At 50.1% G+C, this 20384-nt stretch overlaps 1 protein-coding gene across 1 annotated transcript in view; it reads right to left on the reverse strand.

The window, feature by feature from the left end:
* dag1 (dystroglycan 1) overlaps window positions 1-2890 on the reverse strand; it is an 18853-nt gene extending 15963 nt beyond the window's left edge. The window contains exon 1 of the mRNA XM_040203738.2: window positions 2432-2890. The gene's annotated coding sequence lies outside the window, so the exon portion shown is untranslated. The remainder of the gene's footprint in view (window positions 1-2431) is intronic.
* Window positions 2891-20384: the final 17494 nt, after the last annotated feature.

A 20384-nucleotide genomic window follows, 5' to 3' on the forward strand; every position in this document is an offset into this window, starting at 1 on the left:
TTTATTGCAATGAAAAGGGCCGGCCAGCGCTACGCTAACGCGGTAGCTTCTTTCTGCTAAATCATCAACTAGACATCGTTGTGACGTATTCAATGTTTATATTTTGTACTACTTTTTATTTTTGTTTCAGGTCAGAAGTTACTGAGCGCCTTTAAACCTCACGGACGCCGTAAGGGGGGGTGAAAAAATCCCAAATAAAACCAAAGTGTTTCCTCACTCACACACACACACACACACACACACACAGTGTGTCCATCACCACGAGTCGATCTGAGCCTCTTCAGCCTCCAGCAGCAGCTTTTCTGCTGGACACTGAGGCTCCGTTCAGAGGCCTCTGCTGGTGTCGACCCTTTGATACGTGAACACACATACACACACACACACACACACAATGTACACACCCTGTGTGTATGTTGCCTCTAAAAGGTCAGAAGAGAGATAGGACGGAGAAACAGGACCTCTTTTCACACAATACTGTGTGTGTGTGTGTGTGTGTGTGTGTGTGTGTGTGTGTGTGTGTGTGTGCGCTCTGCTTCTCGTGAAATAAAATAGAAAGTGAGATGCTTATTTTAGAAAATGACTACTTGTTTATTCCCTCAGTAAACAGACGTTTATGGTCTCTAGTTTCATGATACTTTTCAGACTCTCCAGCAGGGGGCGCCGGGCAGCAGCAGCTTCACTTGGGGCAATAAAGTGGCACCAAGGTTAAACGTGGCCGTTCCTCCACAGCGCTGAGAACCGTGTAATACTGCTTCTAGTACTACTGGTACTAGTACTACTGCTTCTAGTACTACTGCTACTAGTACTACTGCCACGAGTACCCAACCAACTACTAGCTTCAAACCAATGAATTCAAAAATATATACAAACACAAACCATGTGGCGCACAAACACACACTTAAGTGAACAAACTAACAGCTTGGTGCAGAAGCAAACCCACACACACACACACACACACACACAGATACACATCATCACCCTCCTCAGTGGAGGAGGTTCCTCCTGCAGGCGGAACAAACAGTGTTCTCTGTGTAGAGGATTAGAGTCTACAAAGCCCAGCATCGTGTCAACATGACGCCATGACACGCACAAACACGCACGCACACACACACACACGCACACAAACACGCACACAGGAGGAATGGATGAAGAACCGGTATTGATCAGTGCCCATAGGGGTCGATGGGAAACTAGGCGGACCTCCTCTATGGGCTTTAGTTGGAGACCAATGAGGCCCAGGGGACCGCTTGGACCCCTCTGCCCCCCCAGAACGCCCATTACCCAACAATCAGATCTCCATCAGAACCGCAGAGTCTCTAATGGACACCTTTGAAATCGGGCCCGATGGGGAAAAAGAACGCTGGTTCCAGTAACAAGCATCATAAACACACACATACTGAGATATATATCTATATATATATATATAGATATATATATATATATATAGAAAGAGATGTATACACACACACACACTCCTGCCCCCTGGCAGGGGAACCAGGGAAACACTTTTGTTGGGTTGTATGTGTTGTTATTCACGTGGAAGTTGTGTGTGTGACACCCGTGTAGCGTACAGGAGCAGAAAGGCTCAAAGATCCCATTACCGTGAACGCACCACCACGCACCTGGAGGCCGTGAGCGCAACACGTGTCACCGAACCGGATCTGATGTCCCCGGTTTACCGGAGAAAGACCCGCGGCCCGTCAGCACGGGACAACATATCATTTATTTACCCCCCCCCCCCCGGGCTGTCAAACGTCTCCATGGCGAAGCCTACGTGAGAGGAATCACGACGACCCCCCAGCGTGTTGCCCCCCCCCCCCGGGAGAGCCCCGGGAGCAATGACGTCACTCGGGTGCACATTTTGTGTGTTACACGGAGGGTGGAATTAGAGGGGGGGGGGGGGCACAGGGTGTTAAAATAAGAAGCCCCCCCCGGCCTGCAGCACGTCCTGGCCCTGCTTCAAACCCAATAACAATGCACCTGTTCGGGCCGGGGGGGGGGCAGAGGACCGGTGGGATCCAGCTGTCCACAGAGCAGGAGACAAGGAGGCGAGGGAGGGAGGGAAGGAGAGAAGGGAGGGTGGAGGAGCGCTTGGTTAAAGCGGCAGCTAATAACAGCGTAACACCGCCTAAAAATATCCCCGACCCACAGAGCCTCTGTGCCCCCCCCGCGGGGAAGGACCCGGATGTCATTTCATACACAGTCCAGACTGGAGCCTTGGAGCAGCGGCTCGAGGGCTCGACCCCCCCGATCCACCCAGTCCGACGGGCACTTTCTCTCTCCGGCAACCCGCACGCAGACCCCCCCAGGAGGGAGACACGTTCAGCCGAGACACACGCGGACACACACACACACACACACACACACACACACACACACACACACACACACACACGCGCGCAGGGGCGACAGAAGAGGGACGCAAACTGACCGTGGAATCTCCTGCAGGTTTAATTCCCGTGGCGTGATTGGGGATAAATCCGCCCCGCTTCCTCCGCGCGGTGGTAAAAACGAGCGGCCGCTGGCCGTCTCCTCCCGCACGGCCGCGCGGCGCGCCGAGGCTCGCTCCCCCGCCCGGGCCGCTCGCGGCTCCAAAGTTGGTGGTGACGGAGGAGGGTGGGACTGATTCTCAATGAGAACACACGCATATAGAGAATATATATAACATTTATATTCTCTATATTAGAGCCTGTGTTTGAAATGAATCCACCAGCACGGAATCGTACAGCGGAACCGGGAGGAAAAAGCCCCAAAATGTGAATAAAACGAGCGGCCGGATGCGTTCGCGGTCGGAACGAGCCGCTTCCCGGTGACCCTGAAAGCCTCCTCGACTGGACGCGTCCCGCTCTGCCGGGCTCCTCCTCACTAATGTCCGCTACCCGGGCTGAAGGATGAATACCCACCCCGGAGGAGGGGGGGGAGGGAGGGAGGGGGGGGGCAGCGGCTCGCATTCTCTGAATTACTCACCCCCAAACTGCCCCCCCCCCCTCCTCCCCCTTTTCCTCCACATCTCTCTTTCAATCACTGCATTCGCCCTCTTGTCTCCGTCGTGTCCTTTCACCGCTCGTCTCCTTGTCTTTGTCCTCCCCTTCTTTCATTTACCCCCCCGTGTCTCTGAAGGCACGCGCGCCCTGATGGTGAGCAAATCGATCAATCTGTTTGCACCGATTGAATTACGGTGACGACATTGATCCTGTTGAATTGGATGTTGTCGTCACCACACGAGCGTGACGTGTGTTCTCTTATTGACGCCACGGTGAACTGATCGGATTCAACGCCTCACAATTCGCCATCGAAGTCACCAAAATAAAAGTCATTTTATCAAATTTTCCATCAAACTTTTTTAAAAGATGAATATCTGCCCAACTGCACATGTTGCGTATGAGAATAAGCAGCAAAGTAAAAGCCGTGTTGATTTGTGTCTTTGCTCACGCTGACCTGCACTGGGTGAATATGTGCGGCAGCGTTTTAGCACCTCTACGGCTTGATTGGTAAAGGTCGACTAAGTGTTCATTAGTCCGTCTTGGTTCCTTTGTTCACCTCTTAAGGCTGAAGTGTAGTTGCACAACCTCACGCTGGTGCACACAAGTTCTGCACTTTGCAACCCAGTTACCACAATTTACTTTTGTACCTTTATGCAAAGAGGCTGAGCCATATTTAAATATTACACCTCTGCCGCTAAATGAGAAAAGATGTCGTCTTAGATTTAGGATATCGTATCACAAAAGACTGTTTTTATTTTTTCAGCAGCTGCGTGAGAATAAAGGGATGTCATTTATGATGCGCTCGAGGTGTTTGGTTCTTCGCCTTACTAACATACATATCTCCTCACTATTTATCACAATGCTTGTTGTATTGACGCTTTGTGAAAGCACCAAAGGTCGGTTGGATATTCACGCACAGCTTTCTGCTGTGACTGCAACTCCTCCAAGTGGAGGTAGAAGAACGTGGATGAGAGCGTCGCATTGACGTGTGACACGAACATCTGCCTCCTGGGTGAAGGTCCCGTGTCTGTCTCCTAAGCGCCCCACCAACATGTGCTGTGGACGTCGCCTGAATGAGCTGCTGGTGTCGGTGGGAGGGAAGAGAAGGCAAACAGGAAATGGACCGCATTGAAATGCCAGCGTGTCGGGACGCGCCCACGGAGGCCCAGCGCAGCGTGTCCTCGGCGCTCAAAGGACGCTTCAGTCGGGGGAAGTTGGAAGCAGAAGCCGCGCTCTGAACAGGAAACGGTCGGCTGGGATCGTATTTACAGACTTTCCGCTTCCTGTCGTCAGCAGGGGGCTCGAGCTGCAATGGGGCTCTGCTTCCATCCGGCGTGCTTCCAAAGCCAGAGCGTGGAGGTCGTGCGTGCGCGGCATGTCTGGACCTGTGGCTGCAGGTTGTGACTGAGCACCACACTGCAGCATTTTTCGTCCTGACTTGAACTTGTCGGAAGTCGCCCTCACGACTTGGGAGCCGCGGCCACTCGGCGTCCACAAAGACGGCGCCAGGGAAGGACAGAGCGGCCCAACGACGGCGTTGGACCCACCCGCGATGGGTGGAGAAGAGGGCCCGCCCTCCGCTTCATCAACGGATTCACTTCAACGCTTAAACTCACTCAACGGCCAACCAACGCTGCAATGAAGCAGGAGAGTAAATGTGAGGTTACTCGGAGCCCTCAGAAGCATCTGAGCTGACAGGAGGATAAAAACCCATCTGCTGACGGGACGGACGCCACGCTGAGGTCAGCAGATCAACGCCAGCTAACCGTCCCTCTCAGAACGCAGACCCAGCTTCTCACCGCTAACGTCTTCAGACAGGCCGGCCTTTACCGAGGGGGGGGGGGCAATATTCATGACGGTACATCACAGAAGCGTCGATAAAACGAGAAGTTCCAGTAAACCAACTCCATGGGGGGGGGGGCTGATATCCAGTCTGATGAAGAAAAAGGTTTTCACACCTTAAAGCAGAACCGAAAAACGGCTTCACACTTGGAACTATTTGCGTTATCAGGTTATCTGCGGTCATCTCTATACAGGGAAACAGCTTTGCATATCAAATGGAAACATCTTTATCTTGTATTCTGGTGTTACTACTGGTGTACTAGTACTAGTGGTGTTACCACTAGTACTAGTTGAGGTGCAGGACTCTTGGTGCACAAAGAAAAGCTTTATGTTTCTGTAAGCATCCGTTGTTTTACACAGTATCCGGCTGTACAACAAGAGTCTGAGGGAGACGGAATACTGTGACCCACAGAAGTGCTCAGGTCAGGGGGCCGGACCCCGACTCCCATGAGCCTCAGCTGCCGTCGCCATGGAGAAGGTGCAACTGTCAGATGCACGTAAAACGGCTGTAGGTTGTTAAATAAATGCTTCATTGTTGCAGGACAGAATAATCCAAAATATTTATTTATTTTTTATTTTTTATTTATTGTGAAGAACAGAATATTTCCGCTAAAGACACAATTCAAACATCCATTTTCAAGAAATTTCCACTTCCATCTTGTATTATGTAATGTGATCACGGCGGAGGGAGAGTTGTGTGACCAAACGACGAGGCCGGGAAAGGTCGTGGTGAAGGTCACTCCACTGGCTCAGACGAGCCTCCTTCGCCTGCACGTGTTGGAGGTGCTGCACATCTCAGTCAGGTGGATACAAACGCTCCTCTTTTTACCGCCTGTGTTTCAGGGCGACGCTACGTTGGAAGTGAGAGCGCGTGAAGACTCTGCAGCTGCACGGCGCTCGTCTCCACATCCGTGTGATCTAATGAGAAGCGACAGGCCTCCGTCTCCCAGAGAGACTTCCCAGAGCCGCCAACAAGGGGGGAACCGAGAGAGCGAAGACAGGCCTTAAATGTGTAATAAATGAATACTTGGCAAATGTTGAGGGGGACAAAGACGGTGTGAAAGCGCCATGTGAAAGATGGCGAGTGAATCGATTATTGATCGGCGGGATTTCAGAGCGCGTCACATCATCACACTTCAGACTGTCTTCCATCAATCCACAGGAGCGTGGAGCCATCTGAGGCCTTGATGAGTCCATGCAGCGGAAAAGCTGCAGCAGCAGGATACACATGCATATATGCACAGCACGCTCCCCTCGTGTGTGTGTGTGTGTGTGTGTGTGTGTGTAATATATCGCGGCAGTTAGTTAAATCGGCAGTGCAGGATACAGTATGTGGGTGAGGGTGCCGTCCTCCTTGTTAATATTTCATCTTGGCTCCGGCTGAAAGAAATGGGGCAGAGAAACACAGAAGGCCTCATGCGACAGACACTCCTGAGTGTGTGTGTGTGTGTGTGTGTGTGCGCACACACACGTCTCTCTGTAGATTTGTCGTGGTTTTAGGACACATCTCTGCACATGTAGGAGAGGCCACGACCAGTGGACACAGTACACACACAGTACACACACAGAGTACACACAGTACACACAGTACGCGCTGTGCAGCCTCTGGGACGTTCACGAGGAAGGAGAGAGATTCGTAGTCGCAGCCGGTCGACTGACATCTGTTCTGTTTGTGTCATCACTGTTTCCATGGCGATGACACAAGCAAAGACATGCCGCTGTCACCGAGAATTCACCATTTGCTCAGAGGAAAGGGGGGGGGGGTACGGGGGGGGGGGGGTATTGAAGCGCTAACTAAGTAAAAAAAGTGTGTATGAGATGGAGACCCACGCGTCCCTCTGACTGTGTCATGTGTGAATCATAAAGGTCTGTATGTGCATCAGCAATGAACACTTTCCTCTTGGCTTGATGACGCCGTCAGAGACTCGAGGTTTTCCACACTTGCTTTTGTATGTTTTTGTCTAAAAAGAGAAATTTATAGACGGCAATTTCTGGGAAAAGTGTGTTTGTTTCCACAGATGGAGGGATGATGGTTATCAGTCAGATATTCTATTGCGTTGGACTCGTCGAGGCGTAACTCAACACACAATATGAAAAAACAAACCATGGCAATTTTCCACATTTTTGCCTTGAATCAACCGTGGCGAAGTCCCGCCCTCCTCGCCTACCAGCAGCTCAGGCTGTCGGAGCTACGTTACCATGGAGATCACGCGGTCCCTGAATGAATAGTTAATATTTCCAATAAAACCGTCTGTCAGGCATTACGTGTGAAAGTCCGTATGCTAGCGCACCTTAGAAGTGCTGCTTCATGGGAAGATAATGTTCTGTGTTCGCTGTCAGATTCGTCCCCTCGCAAGCTGCCTGCGTTTCCAGTCTCACCGCAGTCGTGCTTCAATTACATTAAGAAATAAAAAATGAATAAAGCTCTTTTCCATCACCTGGTTTGAAAGAAATAAACTCCTGAAACGCTTGAAGCTGCACGGCTCTCTGCTCTGACTGTTGGTGTTGGGAACGGCCGTCATGGAGTTTGGAAATCTAACTTCAGGCAGAAATTGCAGAGTTGGATTGTTCGCCACGATTGGCCCAGTCTGCGATTTGATGGGGCGGGACAAAGTCAATTAGCGTTCCATGCATGAGGCCTTCACGGGACCCCGGAAATATGACAGCCAGCTGAGGACGATCACGTAGAGGGAAGTGCTCAAGGGTGAAATAAGAGAAATGAGACGTGGAAGATAAAGGCATATTATGGCCGGACGAGGAGGCAGATATGAGAGGGGACGTGAGGCCTTTCCCAAAGAGCTTTCAGCCTCTGGCGGGAGATGAGTTGGACGTTCTGACCGTAGGAGGCCTGGAGGTATCTCACCGAACCCTCTCGGCTTCTTCCACGACCCTCTTTCTGCATTCTGAGCCGCCACCGGCAAAGAGCCATTTTCCTCCTGATTGTGGAGGCTTAAACGTCTGGGCTCATTCTCATCAGAGGAGTTCATCTGGGGTTTGGTGAGACCTGCACAGGTCTACAACCGTCCTGTAGTCAGCCTCATCCGCTACCGTTAGCATGTCGCGCTAACAAAGAGGAAGATTTGTCAACCAGTGATGCACAACGAAATGGAGCAAAGAGCAGCTGAAACACAACTTCTAGAAGCTGATCTCCTCTGGTCCCACCAGGGTCCTGATGTGCAGGAGAGCAGCTCGATCCTGGACCGCGATGGCAGCCCTACATCTGAAGGTCAGGGGTTACGGAGGGGAGCCGTGGCAGCGCCACCAGCATATCACTTACTACACCTACAACATGGAAGAGACTTTACGAGGAACAGGCTCTTATCTGGTGTGTTTCTTTTTCTTTTACTGGCACGGAGGCCGTCAACAGCAGGTCCTCACGAGGCTCGATGACTCAGGGTCACTCCAGAATCAATGAGGGGGGGCTCACGGCCAACGCGACAGCTGTCCTCGTCTTCATCGGCGCATAAATTTATCTCCGTATTGTGTGGATGATATCTTAGTTAATGTCCTTGCACACGCAAGTAAAAGATTTAAACGGGTGGTGTCAGCGTGCGCTGAGGAATCCGGTCTCCCGGGGAGATGAACCCATATCAAGCCGCCCTGAAGGGAACTATCGCGTGAAGCAGAGGAGGATCTGGAGACTTGTCTTTTGGTACAAACACTGGACTCCGCGTCGCCTGATTAGCAGATTAAAAGAGCCAGAGACAAAGGCTGTAAATGTCACAATGCCACAGAAACACACACTGCCCGAGGCCACGCTGCATGCACGCACACGCACACACACACGCACGCACGCACACACACGCACGCACACACACACACACACACACTTGTTGCACGATCAATAACCATTTGTAGATACAATTTGCTCCCACATCCCAGACCTAATTACAGCCCACATGGAGGCTTTTGGAGAGTTTATCTCAACTTTACCAAAGCGTCTCTTTTGGGACGGCTGTCTTACATCAGGGAGGACGTACAGGCATTGGTGACGTCCAGATCGGGATCTGATCCCTGATCCCTGCAGATCATTGATGATCCACATCAGCAGGTCCAGGTCTCTGTGAGGAAAAACATGCAGTAACAAACTAAATTCAAATCTATGAGGTAATATGAGTTTGTACGATAGCGGTCTGTTACACCACCACTTACAGACCTCCATGTGGGTCCGTCCTCAGGCCGGGTCACTAAAAGGTATCCGATGAATGACGGAGCAACATGCAAAGTCATGTCATTGATCCTTTGTTCCAGAGGAGACCCCCCCCCCCCCCCTCGGGCCATATTGGCTGAAGGAATTTGAAGCGTCTCGTCTTCGGGACTTCATTGATCAGCCAGACGGAGAGGGACGGGCCTTTGGGACAATAAAGGCGACATAATTGATCTTAACTCGTGGCCTGTCATTAAGTGAGTTAATTAGGAGGGATTCCTGAGGGGGGGGCTACACACCTGGAGGTCTCTCTGGATTCCATCCACATGTTCACGGTGCTCCTCTGCAGCAGCACTTAGATAAGATGAGTTATCCACATGACGGTGTACACGTAGTCCCCACAGAAAATACATTTCATAGCAAAGGAGGAAATGCTGTTTTTATACGTTGGTCTCTAATGAATAACTTCAGTGATGAAATTGAACACGTTGTTAAACGCACTTAGTTTAAACGTATTAGGTGAATTACTCGTGACTTGCAGGTGAATCCGCTTGAAAAGAGGCAGTTCGGTCGCTGGGTACTAAAGTCGTGGTCCGACACGTCCCCCGACGAGGCGTCTCACTCGGTCAGTAATTCTGATCCTGGATGTGTTCTTCTACATTTACTGGGTTCCTTTGGGGTGGGGTGAGGCTGCAGACACTCACATGTGTGAGACACCAAACGGGGATTAATCCGCCGCTGGAAATCGTCCTCAACAAATGAGCAGTTTGCTGTGGTTTGTTTGATCTTCTCTGGCTGCTTGTTGTTACCTGCTGGACCCTCTTTAAAGACGGGTTCTCGATTTTGTATCAGTGTGAAACAACAATGTGATGAAAGATGGCGATTTGGTATCAATCAATGAAATATGGTGGAACCACACTGACAGAAGCCCGATGGTCGACGCGACATTGAGACCAGCTTGTATAGATAAATATTCATGATTGAGGAGTTGAGTTAAGTGTCTCTTTTCTTCTAGCTGACAGCGAAATGGTCACAAAGAGAAATGTAATATCTGCAACATCGAGCCCTGTGTCAACTTGGTGATGGAGAAGAGCTCCTGGTTCAGGGTCACCGTGACCTCGGTTCACCCCTCGATGCTCCTCTGAGCCTCAGGAGCTGAAGCTCCAGCTCACGATGAATCCCTCTGTCCCCACGGCGAGGGGCGAGAAGGACCGCCTGCCCTCCCCACCCCCCCCGAGAAACACACACACACTCTCACTCTCTAGATTCTGATCAACACACTCAGCTGGAGGACAGATAACACGGACACGGGCTCACCGTCCACAGCAGACGGCTCTCACGGTGAAGACGGGAATGTCCCGTCTGTCAATCAGACACAATTTACCTCCCGCCCCCCCCTCAGGTGTGTGTGTTTGTATCTGCTCTCGCTGTCACACACACCCTCCTCCCTGCAGGCTGCTGGGTGGATCAATGCCGCCGGGCCTCCTGTGAGTGTGTGTGTGTGTGTGTGTGTGTGTGTACTGATCAATGGTGATTACCTGCAGCTCCCTGCTTTTTGTAATTGCAGAGTGAGGAGTGATTGTCAGGAAGGCTCTCACACACACACACACACACACACACACACACACACACACACACACACACACACACACACACACACACACACACACACACACACACACACACACACACACACACAGGTCGGGGAGTTTATGGCCGGTTGGCTTCTATTGTCGTCTTGGACATGATGATGTACGTAAGTGCTGACAGTAAATGAACACACACACACTTGGGAACATGTGACCCTCTCTGTTACCTTCGGTTTGTTGGAATATGACATACACAGAGGGGGGGGGGTTGTTCACCAGGAAGTAGTCAACTAACAGTTGATGATACTTACGTGTCGTCCTCTGTTAACATCCAACAAACACGTTCACACATTCATGGATGTGACCTGCGACACAGTGAAACACACACTTCACTTACATCCCTGCAGCCCCCTCTGCTTCATTTCTACGTCTCCATCGGCACCTTCTGCCATCGAACATCTCAGCGCCTCTCTTCCTTCACAAAAACCAGCCCTTCTCCTCCTTCTTCTGCTTCTCCTCCTTCTTCTCCTCCTCCTCCTTCTCCTTCCTCCCCAGTCGGCCTCACCCTCTCATTACGGACTAAGCCATGTTGTAGTGAAAGCTCTCCGTGTAAAGGCAACAATCTGGAGGTCACTTACAGCCAATCCTCTTACCCCCCCCACCAGCAGCTTTAGCAGCTTCACTGCTATGAGCCCGGACCCACTTTGCATGAGCGCTCGCTGGCACTGAACACCGCGTGAGTCTTATTTTGGCGGCGAGCGAGGGGCTGTTTGTGGTGTCTGCTTTCAGGTCCAGCGCTCAGTTCTGCTTGAAGACTTTGGTTTAGGGAGGAAAATAATTACATTTAATTCAAATATACATTGTTTCACTCTAAAGTGAGGATTTGAAGTAATAGTAAACTATTGCACCGGTTTTATTCTGGGGTGAAATAAGAAACAACAACGCTCATTCAAATAATTTCAATTCGAAGGATCATAAAATTATTCTAATGTTGGTTCAATGTTGTCACCATGAAGAGCGAGCAGACTGTCGGTCAGACACCAAAAGCACCAGTCTGAATGTTTTTGCATTCATGTACTGTGATTGGAGGGTTTGTGCTGGAATGGAAACATAAACTACTTTCAACAGCCACCTGTCAATCAGAAAGTAGCCCCGCCCTAAAGCTTTAAACAGACGCCCGCCTGCCCAGTACAAAGAATGCAGGTGTAACAGCTTTTACACAATGTCCGTGTTTGTCATCAATACTTCTATTCAGAATTTGAGGCAGTGAAAAATTGGCCAAGTTATTCTGCAAAATAAGGGTTGAAGCATGCGATGCCCAGAGAGCCACACATGACGAACGCCACCTGTCGCCAAGTTTTATTATAATTCTGTAAGTAAATAGAACCAAAGTCAAACTAAATCAAGTAATTCTGCAACATTCCACCATGAGACAGAGACCACAGCCGACCTGGCTAATCTGGACGAGTAGGATCCCTTTTAAGTCCTCCTGTTTACAGGAGAGAGGAGTCACATTTCCCACAAGGCACCAGTGCTGGCGAGGCTACGCTCGCTGCGTAATCCAACAGACGAGTGTTTATCTGAGGGAAATGCGATCTGTGGGATTACTCCGGGCAAACGCTTCGCCAAGCGTTCAGATCCAAAATCCACATTCTCCTGACGGGACGAACGATGGTGAATGATGTTCGGCCGGGATTCAAACTCACGAGCAGCTGATCGGACGCGGAGGACTCGTTCTCTGGTCCTCACCTGGGGGGGTGACGCATAGGTTCACCGTATCAAGATCATTTATTGTGTGTGTGTGTGTGATTGTGTCATTGATGAAGACGACACCTTTAATTGTCAATGACATGGTGACAGATATTTAATGAGGAATCCATGCTCATGAGACCCCCCCTCTCTAAACAGAATGGGATCATGTTGTTTGTTCACAGGTGTGTGAGCCGTAGCAGACCATGACTCACATGTCCGGGTGTTGGGGGTATGGGGGGGGGGGGTTGTATCTTCAGGAGAGTATGGCGAGACCTTCTGATTGGTCGTAAAACCCGCTCATCTGTCCAACTCCCAATGGGACGGAGGTACACTCGCATGAAGAGGCACCTCCAAATGATGTGAACCTCCACAGCGCAGCATCTCCCACAGAGGGAGAAACGCCCCGTTTTATCTGAAGTGGAGTCGATGCAGACTTGTTATGATCTCTGTTTCTGGATCGACTTAAAGTCTTATTTACAAATCCCACCTCCTGGATGTAAATGGGATTGAGGCACAAACACCTTTTAGACCTTCGGCCCTGTTGAGGAGCTTGCCGGCGCGTCTCATCGGTGCATACAGGTCCAGCTAACACGATTACACGCTAACAGATTAAACCACTATCCAGAATTAAAGGTGGATGAGTACGATCCGGCCGGATGAGAAACGCCCCCCCCTCTCCGGACCGAAGTCAGAGACACAAGCAGACAGGAGGGACGTGAGGTTAAGTGGGCCGAGGTCCGACCGGTCCATGAGTCAGCCTGTGGTGGGCTGGAGGTCTGAGCAGAGAACCCCTCACACGGATCAGCTGAGAGTTCCTGGTTCCCCATCAGCCTGAACCCAGTCGGTCTGTGGATCTCTGACAGACAAAGTCAGGCTTAAAGACCCAAAGCTGCTGCAGGACTTTACCTGAAATAGTGCTGAATCATTTAAAAAGCTTCTTCTTCAGCAGTGAGTCCAGCGCACATTGACCATATTAACTTGGTTCTTTGTTCTTATATTTCAGGAAGAACACCTAAACTTCTGGTACCAAAGGAGTTATTCATCTACAGAGAATTTTCTCTTCAAACGTAATCCTGTCAAAACACATTTCATTTCAAGAAACTCCAGTAAATAGTCGTAACTTTGATTTTTTATATTTATTTAACATTCAGGCTGTTGACAAATGATTCTGTGTGACTGTAGAAAGGAGACGTGAGACAGATACATATATATTTACATATAGATACATATACGTGTATGAACAGATACGTGTGTAGATGCCTGCAGCTGCACCTTTTGAAGAAGCGACAGATGTGGACTGGCTCTGAACCCCGAGGCAGCACATTCCACAGCTCTGAGACCAGCAGCGCCCGAAAGCCTCCGGCGAGCAGCGGGGGAGCAGATGGGCGGGGGGGGGGGTTTGCATCCTATGTTGGACTGGTAGCCAGAGCAAGGTGGTGCGGGGAGGACGCCACGTGGCCCCGGTCTCCAGAAGAAGAAACGATCTGACACACGCTGAAGGAAAAGAGCACGACGTTATCAAACCTCATGACATCATGAAGTTGGATCCATGGACATCGTGGTGAGGTTGGATCCATGGACATCGTGGTGAGGTTGGATCCATGGACATCGTGGTGAGGTTGGATCCATGGACATCGTGGTGAGGTTGGATCCATGGACATCGTGGTGAGGTTGGATCCATGGACATCGTGGTGAGGTTGGATCCATGGACATCGTGGTGAGGTTGGATCCATGGACATCGTGGTGAGGTTGGATCCATGGACATCGTGGTGAGGTTGGATCCATGGACATCGTGGTGAGGTTGGATCCATGGACATCGTGGTGAGGTTGGATCCATGGACATTGTGGTGAGGTTGGATCCATGGACATCGTGGTGAGGTTGGATCCATGGACATTGTGGTGAGGTTGGATCCATGGACATCGTGGTGAGGTTGGATCCATGGACATTGTGGTGAGGTTGGATCCATGGACATCGTGGTGAGGTTGGATCCATGGACATCGTGGTGAGGTTGGATCCATGGACATTGTGGTGAGGTTGGATCCATGGACATCGTGGTGAGGTTGGATCCATGGACATCGTGGTGAGGTTGGATCCATGGACATCGTGGTGAGGTTGGATCCATGGACATCGTGGTGAGGTTGGATCCATGGACATCGTGGTGAGGTTGGATCCATGGACATCGTGGTGAGGTTGGATCCATGGACATCGTGGTGAGGTTTGATAAGAGCAGAGGGATTTCATTTAGGAGTATTAGGTACTATAGCAGGTGAGCTTCAGCATGTAGCCCCCCCCAGATGAACTGTGATGAAGCACATCTGTAATCGGGTTATTAATGACGTGACTCGATTCATTTAGAACAAGCTGCAGCTCATTGGTTGAGAGGAGCTCTTTGCCCAACAGTAGAAGACAAAAGGGTCTTTATTCAAAATCACAAAGAGACAATATAACAATTTCCTATTTGTTCACATTCCGTCGCCCCCCTGAGAGGAGAATCTCTCCAGGTACGTAAAGTTCTTGCCCTCCCCCCCTCCCCCGTTACTGTGCGTCCCCTCCAATCACCTGAGCGCTCATTAACGGGCCTTTGTGCTGCGCCCGGGTTCAGGAGGTGGTTTGATAATTGACGACGGTTCGGTGCCGATTAAATCCTGGAGAAAGAATGGAACCTGATTAGCGCGTCCTCCCCCCGGTTTGCAATCGGCATCGCCATCGGCTCCCCCCTCGGGGGCGCGACCTTCGTGTGTCACCCAAATAATGAACTCATTTAATCAGCTACGTTTGTGTGGAATCACGCCGAGTGTGTGTGTGTGTGTGTGTGTGTGTGTGTGTGTGTGTGTGTGTGTGTGTGTGTGTGTGTGTGTGTGTGTGTGTGTGTGTGTGTGTGTCAGAGAGGATTCTTCATTTTGAATCGAGCCACTCGGTGTGTCTCTGTGTGCACGGGGGGGGGCTCATGGTGATGTCATGTACTTTGACCCGTGGGGGGGCAGAGAGGCATCATGGGACCTCCGGTTCTCTCTGGTCACTTTACTTTTAGGGGTCGGAGAGGATTTGTGGAAATTAGGGTTTAAAAAAATCAATTCGTAGAAATCCAGCGAAATCATTTTGTACGAGTAAGATGGGACAGGAGGGGGGGGGGGGGGGCGGGGGGGCAACAGCCCTTTCCTCCTGCTGATTGATCCTCACCTGAAACAAGGTGTCAGCATTGATTTATTTACCATGTGACCTCCGTACTTATTTAACAGCTTTTTCACCTTTTGGACCTGAAGTGTTTTTGAAAACGCTGCGTGTTCGTAACGAGCAGAAGAGAAAACCTGTAAGTAACTTTTCTAAAATGCCGTTTTGTGTGGAAACGTTTGAATGAAGCTGGGTGAAGTTTTCACAGCTTGTAAACTTTTCAAATTGTTGAGCAGTCTTTATTTAAACAAACATAACCACAGTTCAGTAATTAAGTTCACAATATTCAGAAAACTGCATCTCCACTGGGAGTCTGACCTCCGACCCTGAGACGGTCGGTGCAAGATGGAGACGAAGCGCTTGGATTGGCGCTCGCGTCTAGAAGAACGCGGTTTTTCCGCCCACACGCCGCACAGAGGCAACCGGCCGAGAGCGAGATGTGCTTTTCAAAGTAAAGGTCATCAGCGTGACGCCAGCAGCGGTCTTGCCCACGATGATCAGTGGCGAGCGGGAAGGCCGATCAGACCTGTGTGTGTTTGTAAGCACGTGTGTGCACACGAGCAGCAGCGCGATCACAGACTAGTCGGGTGGAGGTCGCTCTCCGGTGGCAGCAGGAAGGAGCTTTGAGATAACGTATCGGTAGCAGCCGGCCTCCAGAGAGGCTTCATCCAACACTCAGACCACACCTTAGTAAACACACGTGTGTACATGTGACCACGTGTACTGAAGGTCAAGCACACATATGAACCATTTACTCCACTAAGTATCAAAAGGAGGAAGAACTGTGGCTACTTAAAGGAACTTTAGATTTAAACAACTGAGGACAACATTTCCATTTGGTCGTAAGCATTGGATTGTACTGTAAGGTTTATTTATCTTAAATCAGCATTTAACCTTTAACCTTAGAGGTGTGTGATGTCGTACATACGTATCCACATGACCAAAGAGAAGGAAAATATCTTATTCAAGTTATTCTGTGAATAACACTAAACAATACAGCTGCAGGAAAAAGGCCGATGTCGACATAAATTCAAGGTGGTTTTGGATTTAATTCCCCACACACACACACACACACACACACGTATCCGTATCAAGTAGGACTGATAACAGCTTATCACGACCAGTTAATTATCTTCTCCGAGGCGCAGAGGACTTTGGGAAAACCCCCACAAACAACTCCTGACTCCAGACAGAGCTAAAGCTAGCACAAGCTACATGCTAATAGCTAACCGCTACCAGCAGGGATTTATTGTGCACTTATCCACAGCATGGAGCTCACGGGGCGGCGTCATTAGGCCGAATAAAGTCAAGGAGAGGCAGAGTGGTAACCATTACCCCCCCCGGCTCCTCCCCTCCTCCCCTCTCCTCCCCCCTCTCCCCCCTCTCCATTAGGGAGGCTCGGCCCGTCAACGCGCACACTTCAGGCTTCATTCATCAACTCCTGTGTGTGTTTTTATAAAATAAGCTTCTGTATCATTTGTGATTGGTCGATGTTTAAATACACAACCGTCTCATCGTTGATTATCTCCTGTGATGATGATGATAATAATACCAGCTTTGTTCATGTAGAAACTTCTAAAAAACGGGCTTTGACGGACAAAGCAGCAAAGTGATAAAACAGAAAGGGACAAACTCCGATAAAAGTCAATTCTTTTAGGTGCATCCTCCGTCTTTCGGAGGTTGGTTCCTTTGCAGCGTGTGCTGGTTCATACGTACAAGCCTCTATTATTACTCCTGTTCTATGCTGAGTGACTGGCTGCTCTGTCAATGCCGAGCTCACTGTGAAGGGTGGGGAGGAGAAAGGTGGGGAGGAGGAGGAGGGGGAGGAAGAAGAGGGGGAGGAGGGAGAGGAGGAGGAAGAGGACAGTGTCAGCTGGAATGTGTCCTCGTCCTCACGGAGCTCCGGGTGGTTCTGCACCGCTACTCTGAGCAAATAGTTACGATTATTATTCAATTCCGTGCGTGTGCGTGTGCGTTTGTGCGTGTGCGTGCGTGTGTGTGTGTGCGTGTGTGTGTGTGTGTGTGCGTGTCTGTGTGCGTCCTGGAACGGGGAATACTAGCTGTCATCCAGAGAGCTTCAGGAGCAGCTGCTCTAAATTAGAGCCAAATCAGGTCTCCTAATTGGAACTCCCAGGATCCCCGGCGCTCCCTAATTGGTGTACCTGTGCCCTGATTGGTTACCTGATTGCAACTGATTAGTTGGCTCAGCTGGCCTGGGACATGGGGACAATGGACAAATCTACAATTGGCTGTTGGGGATGTGGGGAAATGAGACAACCCCCCCATGGCAGGGCAGTTGTGTGTACTTACAGCACCATTAGCATCATTTATGAATATGAAGAACACACATCGCCATTTAAAACATCCATCTCAATAATATCAATCAGGTACAACTGCTTGAATTAAATCTGCACAGCATTTACTCAATATTTTACCTGCTCCTCACACAGGGGGGCTGTGGGGGGGCGTGAGAGACAGAATACAGCAGAGGACAAAGACACGAGTCAAGGAGAAGAAACGAATCCGCTGTCACGCATGTGGGGGAGGACGAAGAGGAACCATGTGGAGAAGAAGCTTCTGTGTTCTTCAGGTTCTTCATGGAGCTTCGTAAAGAATCGCGTCCTGAGAAGAGAAGCGCAAACAGAGCCGGACGTCGTCAGGATCCTTACAGGAACCACTTTGGTTCCTGTAACCACTTTGGTTCCTGTAAGAACCAACCCGGAGGGAAGCGTTGGCGGCTCCCGTCTCCTTGTTGTTACTAATAATAGTTGTGTGTCATGTATTGTGCGAGATGCTGAGTGGTCTTTACTCTGAGAGCTTTGCTTCTAAGTGACGCAGCTCTGCTTTTGTACGCTGACGTATGAAATGGACTCTGGATGTATTTGTGTAATCGTTGCTTTAGTATTCTTATCTTAAGCATCAGGCCCTTCGTCCCTCATCCATCGATCGAGGACCCGGCGCAGAGACAAAGCTCTAAATGTGACTTTAGTGAACTTAAAGAAGAGTTTCTTTTGTTTGTTAATAAAATGGCTCATCCAGTGATCAAAGAAGGGAACAGAATTCGCAGAAGAAAGATCAGGAAGTCTGATCACTTATTTACACCAAATGAGTTTCACTTTGCTCTTTGTTCCACGAGGCGTTTGGGCGGCGTGGTGTCTGCGGGACGCCCACGCTCCTGAACGTCATCAATGCCGCATAAACGGTGCTGAGGCCGCATGAAGAAACCGACAGCGGCGAGCAGAGGCTGAGCTGCGCGCGGCGTCGGGATCTCCAGGTGACGCTTTCGTCTTCTCAACATCGTCTCTCCCTTCTTTAGCTTGAGAAGACGATCTTGGTCTTCTGGGAGTGAAGGACAGATTTGGTTGCCATGGTAACGACCGATAAGGATCGGCTCTAATTTGTCGACTGCTTTAAGACAGAAAACAATCGATCGCATTATGGCGTGATGTTGACAAAGACGGACGAGAGACCAACATCTCCTCCACCTCTCACAGCTCGGCGCTGGGAGAAGAAAAGGTGATTCTTCTGCGTCCTCCTCGACCGCCCATCTCTCTCCTCCAGTCCGAATCATCTGTGCATTAGCCGACGGCCTCGGGGCTCATTAATAAGGAATGTTCAGGGCGCCGCTTACTGCAGGTTGTGACATGAAATGGGGGCGGCGTGCTGGGGGGGTCAGTCCTGTGTTTGTGGAACAGACCGAGCAGAGATAACAAACAGGGTCAGCATGCAGAGCGAGTGACTTCATTCAGATCCAGAAGGTGCTGTTTCACCAGAGAACCTCTTCACAACATCATCACATGGGGGGCGGCGGGGGGGCAGCTGGGGGGCAAGTGTTCACCTTCAAACTACCATATTTACCCAAATTATTCAATCCGCAAAACACAAGATGAACACAGATGAGTTGTGAATTAAAGAGTGTTTTACTGACATCTAAGTGCCTTTAAGTGGCTGTAGTGTGTGTGTGTGTGTGTCATAAACCTGGAATGAGCTTAATGCATCTGGCAGGTATCAGGGGAGCCTCTTTTTTCAGGATGCAAATGAGTGATTTGTTGGAATTTGGGTGCTTGACTGTGTAGAAAATAGAAAGTGAAAAGCTTTATTAATAAAACCACCATCAGTAACTTTGAAGACTGTGAGTCAACAGCTGTGCAAACACTCCTCCTTCTTTACGGGGGTCCAGCCCATAAATAAATACAGCCCACGACCTCCCAATTAACACCAGGGCAGCGGGCTTCTCACCTCGACAGATGGGTCCCTGAGCGGTGGAGAAGGGACGGGGACGGGACGCGGGGTGGGACGGATGGACGCATGTTCGCCGTGAAGTTGAAGTATCTCCTGATTTCATTCCTGCCGCCTGGAGGGAGAACGTGTGGACGGGTTCTGAAGCGCAGGCCTCCTGTGACTGTTTGTGTCTTAATAATGGATGGTGTGAAGTCCCTCGTGTCCCCCAGAGGGAGAACTGTCCTCTGCAGTGGCCAATCGGATGCGTGCACGTCGCGCTCCACGATGCCGCACATTTCAAACTTTATTAATATCACAGAGCGTTTTCCAGCCGTCCAACCACAGGCGTTTGTCTCAAACGAGTTCTTAGTGGAAAGGACCGATAAAGGACGGACAATGGAAGACAGCGTGCGGTAATCCAGATGTCAGGTCCATTGTCTTCCATCAAGTGGAGCCTGTGGTCTGTTTAAAGTGAAGGTTGGCAGCTTGACCTGTTGCCTAGCAACACTAAATAGAAGAAACTCTTCATATTTAATAAAACCAAAGCTTTTGAAAGTGCAGATACAGTGATGACAGATGCTCAGAGTGAGTCTGTCTCCATGGGCTCCTCATTAACCAGCCCCCCCTCAGTGTCTTTATTACCCCCCCGCCCCCTGCAGTGCATGCAGGAAAACATC

The sequence above is a fragment of the Gasterosteus aculeatus genome, chromosome 17, assembly GCF_964276395.1.
Source record: "Gasterosteus aculeatus chromosome 17, fGasAcu3.hap1.1, whole genome shotgun sequence".
NCBI lineage: Eukaryota > Metazoa > Chordata > Actinopteri > Perciformes > Gasterosteidae > Gasterosteus > Gasterosteus aculeatus.